Source organism: Bemisia tabaci, chromosome 1, assembly GCF_918797505.1.
Source record: "Bemisia tabaci chromosome 1, PGI_BMITA_v3".
NCBI classification, from domain to species: Eukaryota; Metazoa; Arthropoda; class Insecta; order Hemiptera; family Aleyrodidae; genus Bemisia; species Bemisia tabaci.
The window spans coordinates 68,387,518-68,399,733 of record NC_092793.1 but is presented as its reverse complement, the minus strand read 5'-3'; the positions used below and the strand labels follow the sequence as shown (position 1 = coordinate 68,399,733).

Here is a 12,216-nt window from a genome sequence, read left to right as displayed (position 1 = left end):
ATCTATCCTAAACATCAGATATATAGAGATGTAAATACATTTAAATCAAATTCTTTATGTGATTTTAAATTAAAATTGTTTTAATTCTCCTATTTTACTTTTTTCTTTTTTATTTAATGATTTAACTTGGATTTAACGAGGTAAGGTCAAACAGTCTTGATGAAAAGGCCGTGGAGGAAAAGAAGGCAAATTTTAGATATTTATTTAATTGTTTTGATAGCTAAAGTGCAGAAAAACGTAAGTTATCTCCGAAACGTCTTGTTAAATTTACTCCCTCGAGACTCTTCAGAGATTCGTTGTGTTCATACAGAGTTAGCAGGAGAACTGATTGTGAGTTGTTGGTTATGTCATGGAAGTATACAAAATTGTATTACAGAAGATTGAAGGCGTTTTATCTACCTTTTTCCTTTAGTTCGCACTTAAATCTGAGCCAACTGATTCTCATATTGTCAGTCCGGCATTGGCACAAACATAGACGTATTTTTGATCGCGTAACTCTAATCCATCCTTTTACTATGAAATCATTCTGTTTTATAGTTTGCTTTACTTGATTTATGACATATTTTCATTGCTTTATTCCACTGAAAAAAAAAAAAAAAAAAAAAAAAAAAAAAAAAAAAAAAAAAAACTGCGGGCGTGAAAGACGTCGATCATTATGAGTTTGTTTATGCAGGAACTTTAACAAAACTTACACTTAATGCCATTTGTTTTTTAATTATAAGCACAGACTTTTGTGCTAAAATACAAGAAAGATTGTTGACTATATTGTAAATAATAAATACCAGAGAGACAATTCTTACTCATTTATGCGCATGAGCACAATCTTTCTCTGAGGAGGAAATCTTAGTATTTGGCAACTGCAATTGCCAGTGGTTGAATAAATAATAATCACTAATCATTACTGGTTACCGATAACTGGCAAGAATTTTTCAAGGCAAAGTTATTCGATTTTTATTTACTTCTAGAACTTATGAACGTGTAGACTTTGTCCCAAGGACTGTCATTTTGAGTTCATCTGATGTCATACTCAGTTCTGACGTTTCACCACGTTGGTCGTGGGATTAAAGTAATGCACGGGGGAAAACGTAAAGAAAAAAACCTAAGCGTATTAGCTGCTTCTTCTTTTTAGTCGTTATTTCGCTTGTAATTGGGAAACGAAGCGGTGGAGGATTAACACTTGGGTAGGAGAAGGCAAGGACTGACGTGCTAAGTAAGAACGCCATAAGAGCCATCAAGCATTGCCAATTTTCTTCGACAAATCACGAATTTCCAGGAAAATTTGTGAATAATTTTTCAATTCTCTAATTTCTTCTCTAATTTTTCAGAGGTTGTCGTTCGTAATTTGATCTAAAAGAGTCTGAACATTTCAAGGAAAAATATTCACAATTTTCTTCAAAAATAAATCTTTTCAAAGAAGAAATTTGGTAACATTCGGATGCTTATGAGTCGTTTTCACTCAGCACGACAGAGAGGGGTCACAGCGTGACATGCACACACGTGACAGGCATTCGTTTCGACAGGTGGACTTTTAGAGGGATGAAGAGGCATTATGAACGTGAGAGATGCCATCAAGGTAAATAGAGAGGGTGGTTTAGCGCTAGGAAAACCACTCATTCTTTTTTTTCTGGCGATGTCACTGTATTGACTTCAGATTATTTTAAGGGCTTTAAGGTCGGAAATATTCGTGACTTTTCTAAAATTTTGGTTCATTATTGCAGACATTTTGTTGCAGAAAAAATGGTTGAGACGATACTAGACTGAATTCATAAGGACAGCCCTTTAGGGTCAAATTTGGGATAAGTATGAGGTTTAATTCGCAGCTTGTGACATGGTCTAGATTTTAACTAAACCGTGAAGTTTGCAAAAATTTGTACTTTTGACAATAATTTTCCTCGATTTGACACGCCAGTAATCTTTACAATGGTCTCTACTGAATTGTTTTGTAGTTTAATAATGCTGAATTCAAGATGGTTATCGGAGCATCGGATTTAGTGGGGGAAAAAACTGAGAGCTCTGAAATTATTGGTACAAATCTGATTCAGATAGTAGGTACCGAAAAATTCACCAAAAATTGTTTTCCCCTTCACAAATCGGTATGTAGGTATTCGAAATTCGAATCCTGATTAAGAGCGATGTGCAGTTATGCACCTTTATGATGTTTAAAAGCAACATTTGCAGCAAAGATACATGATTTTGTACAAGTATTCTCAAAAAAGTCAGCTCGGTTGAAAATTTCATGTGCTGCAAATGGGTCACAAATACTTTCAAATTATTTCACGTTTGCCAGGTATAACTCTTTTATAGAATGTTTAAGGTAAAGGAAAAAAGTAAAAATGCATGGATATTTTTGCTTTTTTTTTTATTCGGAATAAATTTTGATTACACGAACAGCAATTGTTGCTGTATCGATGTTGAGCCTAAAAGTCTTGAGGACAGAACTCAGATATTCATCATTCTGTCTTTGTCCGAAAATCCTTCCATCTGCTGCAAACAAAACCAAAAAGAACTATTAAAAGTCAATTTCTGCATATGATAGCGCAGAAATGATTAAAACAATTTTCTTGAAAAGACAAAATTACGTGAAATCCTAATATTACCAGAAAAATATGATTCAATTTTTAAAAAGCCTATTTATACTACAAAAGCACAGTAAAACGCTCCTATGAGTCGAATTTGTTTCATAATGGAAAATTCAAATATTTGCTTTGCGATATAAATAGCTTGATCTGCTATTTAAACCTACGGAATAGGTTCGACAGATAGGGTGTTCCGTTTAACAGAAGTTCCGTTTGACAGAACGCGCTATCCGGGATGCTAAAATCCTCAAAAGGAACTCAATTTGGCGCCTAGTTCCGTTTAACATAAATACGTCCAAATATAGATAAATGAATAGACTTTGTAGTTGTAAAATCGTCCACAAAATATGATGACCACATCAAAATGACTTTGAACGCAGGAAATTTAGATGAAAAATGATACGGACTATGAAAATTGTGCATTGAGGAGGTGCTAGTACTTTCAGATTCTGAAGTGCTTATCAGTATTTTCATACAAATTTCCCTTCAATATGCTTTTTTAGTTTCATCTATATTTTGTGTCCTACAGACATTTTTGTTGATAAAATGTGCTGTGGATTGCCTGTGTCACGCGATCAAAATATAGAACCCTCAAAAAAATTCATTGATGGAATTGTTGACCGTTAGCCCCTTAAAGATCGTCGGCGCGAAGATTTGCTTTGATGCTAATTGATCAGCTCGGATTTGGAAATTATCAAGAAATTCCGTGCAAAACTGCTGAGATATTGAAAAATTAGTGCCACTTTGAGAACTCTACTTTGATCGTGTGATACGGGCCTAAAGCTTCAATTTTGATTTTTTCGCACCAGCCCATCTCATGACATTAGTAATATTCTAAACTAACCGGTTTATTTCAGATGAGAGGCTTCGGCGAGGAGCTTATAAGGAGATGATGTCGAAGGATGTCCTCTCCTTTCCGTTGAGGGTGACAACATCGAAAGCAACGCGTTCCTTTCCGTTGAGGGAGACGATGTCGACAGCGTTGCGTTCTTTGCCGTTGAGAGCGATGACTTCGAAAGCGACGCGCTCTTTTCCGTTGAGGGAGACGATGTCCATGGCGTTGCGCTCTTTGCCGTTCAGGGCGACGATGTCAATAACGTTCTTCTCTTGTCCGTACATGGTGATTGGTTTTGGTTTTTTGGGAAACTGAAACGCAAATTTTGAAAAGAGATTCTTACACAAGAACAAGAGGAATTTTCATGATAAATCGTAGAACCAAAGGTTTAAACAAGACTCATGGAAGTCTTGTGGCAAAGAGGAGAAAAAATCTTAAGTATGAGTATTTTCAAAACAATTTTCTGATGAATTCATTTTTTCACGTATTTTTTTGTGCACATTCTACCCACAAACTTGAGGAAACTCAAGAGACCTAGACACTTTAGTTAGTGGGGAACCAACTCCGCATGGTTCCTTTTTTAGAATTCCTATCGCTCGTTGTGTTTTCAGAAGTTGAGAAAAAGGTCTTGAAATTTTAAACAAATTGATGATTTTTTTTCAGAAAATTTGATTTTAAAGTCAGCCATAGATAATGAAAGTGTCGGTTTTTAATTCGATGCAAAAAACCTTTTCTCATGAAATATAGAGAAGTAATTCTGTTAAACTTGTGCTCCCAAACTTTGCATCATTCGCTCCGGCTTCATACCTCAAAAAAATTATAATTGAAAAAGTTTGATATGGCCTGAATGAATTCCTGGATGTCTGATAATGTTTCTTACTATGACGAATGCATTTACATTGTATTATTTTTTTCAGTCTTACAGTGTTTCATATTGATACCAATTTAATAATGTATGTACCTATCCTGGTGCAATGAATTTATTTAAATTTATTTCGAATTTGACCAGTCGCTAAGTCAACTTGCTTGGCTACTATGTGCTAATTTGAAAAAAAGAAAAATACAATAAATTTTTCCAACAAGCAGACGTCTCTTTTCCAAAAGAACTCATCTCCTCTCTGTTAGGCTCGATTCAGTCAAAGGCAATAACACACTAACGGAATATTCGTGTCTGAATAATAATGTTAAAAATGCGGAACAAGAGAATCACATACCTGCGAAAATGCAAAAGCTTGACACTCGAGAGAACTGATTTGACTTGCTAGAGATCAAACGGTGTTTATATACGCAAACTTGGGTCCATTATCGGATGGTAGTGTGGCGTGGTTTTAAGGGGAAAGATCGCGCCAGAGCCCACGCGAGCATCGCACGATCATCTGACATTCCACTCGACGCGCGCCCCATTCCTCTGCCTCTGTGCACTGATAAGTCTTATCAAAATAATTTTTTGCTTCATGAATGGCAAACCCACACTATTTTTACACCCATAATTCGTTTATTTTATTTAAAAAATCAGTACGTGCAGCGTTTAAATGTTAATGTCTCATAAAGTTAGAGTAGTGAAACCAATTGGACGTATTTCTGCAAAACGCAATCAAGTGCATTATAACGTGAGCCTTGTTATGCATATATTCTTATGGGTCTCAGGGCTCATGAGTTAATGCACATAATTTCGTTTGGCAGAAATACGTCCAATTGAGATAATTTTTAATTTATAATTAGGCCCCTGGAATATTTTAAGTCTCCTTCAATACCTAATTCTAGGAGGCATAGTGTGCATTACAGTTTGTATTTTCATCTTATTTACCGTGTCCCTTCGTAGAGAGAAAAATAATATGACGAAAAGTTTGTCATCTTTCGTCGAGGCGGGGTTGGAAATCAACGGACGCCCTCTTATAGTGACTTCGGATCAGGGTTGAGAGATTTCACGCGAGATGGCAGCACCTGAACTTGAAGCTGAGGGTATCCCATACGAACACTTTCACCCTATTTTATCCCCTGTAACCGAGAGAGAGCGCGTGAATGAAAGAAAAATGCAGATGGTGAGACTCAAAAAACGTGAGTCTTGTTCTAGGTGTTGCAGAATTTTATGCATGCGCCCTGTTTTCTGTATAATAGAGGGCCCACGAAATTGTTGCAAAGAATTTCCTGAGATTAGTTTTGATACGGCGGACAGAGATTTCATCGAGGTTCGATTAAAAGGAATGGATGATTTTGCTTTTACTATACAGAGAGAAAGAACGACAAAAAAAAAACTCGCAAAAACGGCATTGAAACGAATGGATATGCTTGCCTCTAGATTTGCTTCATCGCAGTATACCTAAAAATAATTTTTACCGCTCCCCTTCAAAACTTTGCAGGTAAAATTACTGATTGTGAGTCTAGATAAATTTAAAATGTATGGACTGTAGCAGAAAAAAAGGCTATTTGTAATTAAATTAAGATAGAGAAAAATAGGTTTGTATATTTATTTGTCCACATGACTCGATATAAAAATAAATTCTCACAAACTTATAATTTTTTCTCTTGATTCAGAAGTGGTAAAGTGGACAGCATATGGCCAGTTTAGCTTAAATCCACCCATTCTTTGCCTGACTAATGTGAATCGCCTCCCATCTGACAAAATCAATCCAATCATGGATTGCGGAAGATAGTAGTCCATATTCTGGGTATTGTGCGGTGACTCCCTCAACCGTAGCAATTCTTTTACATGCAAGAGTGATGAAATTTTGATCCGGAAGAAAGTATAGTATGCGGGCTGATTTTTGATCCACGATCGATTTATAGACGCAACATACGATTAATTTTTTTTCTCTTGAGGATAAAATATTTTCAGGGCTGCTCTTCATTGGCCCATACCAAAATCTTACATACGGTGGGGTGCGCAGACGGAACAGCAAGTAAAATATTTTCAGGTCCACTCCTTACGGAATTCAAGCCTTTTCACATACTTACTGAGCAGAGTGTCTAAAAGCCGATCGGGACAGGAATAAGAGAAAGGAGGGAGAGAGGAATTATTACTAATTTCAGAGACGAGAAAAACCGAAGGCATTTCTCATTTCGAGCTGGAAGGTGGAGCAGAGAGAGAAGCGAACGGAGGAGGAATTCCTTAATTCTAAGCCATGCTCAAACTAGCGTAAAGAAGTCAGAAATACTTAGGGTTAATTCTACAGGGACCGAGATACATGATGTAAGTCTTCGGCCACGCTGCGCGAGTGGTCCGGGGAGGAGGGGGCGGCGGAAAAGTCCAGCCCTTTGTCGTGAGAAGGCGGGGGCGGGGGGTGGTTGAATTGGGTCATTTATCTAATTGCTGAGACAAGAAGCTTTAAGCAGGGCGCAGCGGAGTGATTGGCTTAAATTAAGCCTGGCTCTCTGCTATCGCTTTCCAGCTATCTGGACTAAGAACACCGTTCCAATTGTCTCTACCAATAACGATCAACGGATTAATGTGCCCTGCCTCCGAGGGGGTTCCATCCCCCACCCTCGCCCTCGATTAGTTTCCGAATCTGCGCGCTTTCCTTTTTCCGACGCTTGCCGAGGTCGTTTCGGCTTCTCCTGTCAGATGCGTGCTCGTGTGAGCTTTCCCTGCCCGCCCTGGGAAATGGATGCGTTTCCGCTTTCCCGTACTAAGAACCGACGCCGCGCCGTACGAACATTCAGATATTGCCACATCTCCACCGATAACTGGACGTATTTCTATAACTAAGCGCCAATTTGAGTTCCTTTTGAGGAATTTAGAATCCCGGATAGCGCGTTCTGTCAAACGGACCTAAGCGCCATGGAAAAGCATTGCGAGTATAGGTCGGAATAAGCCGGACGCCCGATTCCGCCGCCAATCCAAGCCCCCCTCTACCTTCCTCACCCTATGCCGCTTAGGTCCGTTTGATAGAAATACGTCCAACTTATTCACTCTTGAAAAATGTTGTGAAATATTTTGCCTTGAAATGCACTCATGTTACTGATTCAAATGCGGGTGGATTTCTTTGATTAACTGGGGGAAAAGATTGACTTAGTATTCCTGTAAATTCGTGTCTTATCACAGGAAATTTGGCAATATCTGAAGGCTTATACGGTGTTTTTCTCGGCCTGGCAGCGCTTCTCATTCTGAGCGAGACCCGCCGCGCATTTGCTGCCGGAATGAGTTTGTTTGTTTCGGGGGTGTTCGCTTTCCCGCGCTTTCCCTTTCGAATAACGCTGGAACCCGGTGACGTATGCAAGGGGGATATAGAAGATAGATTTCCTCCCCCCTTCTCCCCTGTAAGCCCCCCCCCCAAAGCGACGGAAAAATCGAGAGAGGCATTGCCCTTCTCGTTGTCGGAACGGAGAGAATCATAGCTACAAGCTCCCAAACGACTGTGAAATAACTGCTCTGAATTTTAAAGTTTTAAAAAGATAACAGCAACTTTAAAATTTGGTACTTCGTCAAAAGTAATAATATTCTGTTCTCGTATTGAAGATGATATTGAATCAAGTTCAACCCTAATTTTCGGTCAAAGTTGCCTTGAATGTCAGCCGAGTCGCAGTGAAATTTTCGAAGTGTCGCGCCTTCATTTCGAGAAGTATGCAACAAAAGCTCCTATGTATTGAAATCATGTATCCAGGCGCTACATCCAGCTGTATTCTTGCAATGGAAGTTTCGTCATTGTTGTGGAGTAGTTAAGTATGGGGGGTATGGGAAACGCATTGCTTTGTTTTTGCTGGAAATGAACCGAGTGATCAACTCGATTTTAAAAAAAACGGAAATGAACACGAAGATTATATGGACGTATTTCTGCCAAACGAAACTATGTGCATTATAACGTGAACCCTGTCATACATATATTCATATGAGTCTCATGGCTCATGTATTAACGCACATAGTTCCGTTTGGCAGAAATACGTCCATATAGAGACGCGGTGGGCGGTGATGTTGCATCCAAGTAGAATGTTAGGTCAGAACACAATGAATTGTCATGTGCGATTAATAATCTTCTCCTCTCCCGTCATCATGACGATATTTTCAAGATATAATTGAGCAGTTACCTCTCTAAGACAAATATTCGCGACGCTACTCTATTTATTTCCCTCTAGAGACCGGGAAAAGACAAATTGCAAATTGGAAATACGAATCGGGAGTGAGTGAATAAAGTAGGAAATTATTGTGAAATTTTCTCGAGGAAAAGAGGAAACGAGAGTGGATATAAACTAACTCAAAATAATTATCAGGAGGAGATCGCAAATTTCAACTTTAGCCATTTATCCACTCAGTTTCGAGACGCGAATTTTGAGTTGCATGATCTGCCATCGAGTTCTACCGTACATCCGTTTTAAGATACGCGTATAGGGAGGGTTGACGGAAACTGCTTTTCATCGTCAAATGTGCGTTGAAATTTTGCGTCCCTGGAATTGGATAGTTTTTGAGCTGCATCGGTGGTTCGAAGTGTGAGGCGTGAGAGTGGCATCAACTATCGACTACCCGGGGGGCATAATAGGGTTTTGGGCACAGGACTGCGCAAAAGAAGAACGAACTCTCCCTTTTTCAGGACGATGTGATCCCAGAAAAATTAAAAGTTAACGGTCGTATTTGCAAGTAGCGATAAAACCGCTAGCCTAACAATCAACTTAACCTTTATAAAAGAATTTGTGCTATGATCAAAAACAGATGCAGCAAAATTATTGTAAATTCAGGACCGGACTGGTCCGGATGGCGCGATGCAGATCGCCACCTCGGAGCCTGCTTCTGACGTCATTCTGTGTAAAAACTACTACTTGTACGATGGGCTGGAGTCCAACCGAGGAGAAATTAGCGGCCCGGCCTGCTTTTTTTTTAAAAAAAAAAAAAAAAAAAATCTAATAGGATTGATTTTTATCATTTATATTTATTTATTTGTTTATTCATTCTTTTTTAATTATGCAAATACTTTGGCACTCAAATGCAGCAATTTAAAAATGATAAGCGACGAAATGTCTCAAAGAAAGTAAAAAATGGGTGGTAAAGTCTCCACCTCACGCCGCGCTGGGCGGATTCTTCTGCTTTCTTCTTGGAGAAATCGTAACATCCGAGTGATACCACTATTCGGCCACGTGGGAGCTTGTGTTGCCTACACTGAAAAGTGAAGGCAAATCGACAGTGAGGTAAAGTCTCCACCCCACGCCCCATACTGCTTGGCGCATTGCTCCTGATTCCTTGCTCGAGCAATCGCATCCGAGAGTGATATAACTATTTGGCAGGTTCTCGGACTTTTCAGCACGCAGGAAAGTAAATGAGATCAAATTATCAATATCCTCATGAAATCGATGGTTCAAAATTTTCTACATAACTTTTCGCAGGCAAATTTTCATTTTATGAGGTATTTAGCAATTCTGCGAAGAATGTATACTCAAGGCTAAAACTCTAAGAACCACAAAAGAATATCAAGGATTTTTGCGTAAATACTCTATAGGTTTCGTCGTCCAAAATAAGGAATTTCCTTAACATTTGCAATTAGACGGAGTAATTGACTATCATCTGCTTCGGCATTTGAAAAAATGCCTGATCTGAGTATCATCCTGCGATATATATCGCTGGCCAAAGTGCAAAATCGTGCGTATCTCTATTTGCGACGTTGCAGACTTCCTATCATACTTAATTTTTCTTTGATAAACTAGTTCACGTATTTTCTTGAAAACTTCCTTGATATTTCCTCTCTGTTGACAGAATAATCCACATAAATTTCAAGCTATTAAGTTGGTTTGTTTCTCTGATGGGAAAAAAGTAGGATCGGACATTTTTACTTTCTCGCTCCCCTAGGGTAGAGAGGAAGTATTGTCATCCTCCAAGAAAGAAAAAAAATGTTGAAATTTCATCATTTCTAGACGTTTTAAGGTCCCAGGAGTCAAAATAACCATACTTGAAAAAATGTGTGTCCGTCCGTCCGACGTCCCCCAAATCTGTCTACAGCGATATCTCAGAATCTATCTGTTCGATTTCATTCAAAATTCTCACAGAACACCATATCTATGGTCTCCTTATGCACGTCAAACGATTTTGGGGAACGCTAAAATTTGGGGGGGGGACTAGGCTAAATTTTTCATTTTTAGCAAAATCACACGGAAAGCTCATTTTGAAGGACTGTAAATTTTGAAAAGTGCCTTAAATTCTTTAACAATGGGCATCAAGCACATCACCTGGGTCATTTTTTTAACATTGCAATGGAGGTACATGGTGTTGCACTTGGGCCATCGATACATCGTTTTGTTTTTCAAGGAGAGGAAATTATGTATCGATATGAGCGGATGGGAGTCCCGCTGAGCGGCAAGGCGTGTGATGCCGCGACCGCAGCCCTGTGGTAATTATGCGAGGAAAGCGGTCGCCGCGAGGGACACTCCGGGTCGGGCCCCCGGGCAGGGATGCTGGGATCACGCATCGGCATGGCTCCAGCACGGGACTGGCCCTGGCCCTGTCCCTATCTGCCTCGCACGTCCCTCTATCACCCTTCATCTCCGCGCTGCGACGGGAGGAGCCTTCACCCCACATCTCCTCCCTCAACCACCCCCGACAACCGACACGCCTGCCATTTTCCGCGCTTCCACCGAGACCGTCTCGCACCTCGCCCGACGCGATTTTTCCCAATACGCCGGTGACCTTGATTTTTGTCGAAGTTTGAAAAGTAGCCCCAATTGAACGTAAATATGCTACATTTGGATTTAAATCATTTGTACATAGGTTGTTTTTGGCAAAAATACTTCCAATTAATTTCACAACGGTTTGCAATTGAACGGGTTATTTGAATAATGGCGGAGTTAAGCTCTAAGAAAACACGAAATAACTTGATTTCTTTGACAATTTTGCACGTAAGTTGTTTTTGGCAAAAATACCCCCAATTCCACAGCGGTTTGCAATTGAATGGGTTATTTGAATAATGGCGGAGTTAAGCTTTAAGAAAACACGAAATAACTTGATTTCTTTGACGATTTTGCACGTCTCTGCTCACAAAAATTAATTAATGCTCTACAAACCATCTGGACTAAATTTTGCAATTAGAAACTACACTTTTTGTCCGTTAAAACACTTGAGTGCATAGGGAAACTAATGGTGCATACTTTTTTTCTAAACTGAGCCAAAAATAGTAGTTCCTGACTGCAAAATCTGGTTCATCTCTAATACGACCACGGTCACACGAACAGGGTCGGGGAAATTAGGCAAGATATACAATTTTTTAAAAATTTTAGTAGGTACGCCACCCTTCTACAAAACCGCATATAATTGACATTTTTAGGGGTATGTTATGACCGTCAAATTGTATGCTTGCTCAAGATAACATTATAAAACTTTATAAACCGTATATTAATTTCATAATAAGTATCGATTATTCCAATCCAGTTAAAGTAAACTGAAAAATGAAGTAAAAATAATGAGACTAAAATTCTAAATAAGTATTGTTTTTTATCATGACGCACGGTCTAGACAGTTTGAAATTTCGAAGGACGAAAATCAGGAAAAGACAAGGAGGAAACCCGTCCGCCGAAAGGAGATTACAGTGAATGAAAAATAGGGGAAGGCTCCTTATTGATAGAAAATGGGAGGATTTCCACGCGAAATCAAGCGGAACAACTCAACTTTATTTTAAACTTCTCAACTAAAACACATCGACGTGGAAGGATCGGGCCAAGGAAAACGAGAGAAAATTAAGCGGGAGGAGGAGACAGGAAAAAACAAACGGAAAAGGAAATGAAAAATTACGGAGAGCTTTTGACGTTCTATAGGAAACGTCGGGCGGGCAAAGTTTAAATAGAATAAAAGATTAAAGAAAATAAAAATTAGACGTGGATATAATGAATTAAAAA

General features: G+C 39.1%; 1 long non-coding RNA gene across 1 annotated transcript; it reads right to left on the bottom strand.

Annotated features, from left to right (window-relative positions):
- Positions 1-2,344: 2,344 nt before the first annotated feature.
- Positions 2,345-4,763, bottom strand: LOC109031658 (uncharacterized). The gene is made up of 3 exons (XR_002008823.2): positions 4,626-4,763; positions 3,421-3,722; positions 2,345-2,484 (listed from the first exon to the last, which is right to left on the bottom strand). It is a non-coding gene; the product is annotated as an uncharacterized lncRNA (long non-coding RNA).
- Between the last annotated feature and the right edge of the window lie 7,453 nt (positions 4,764-12,216).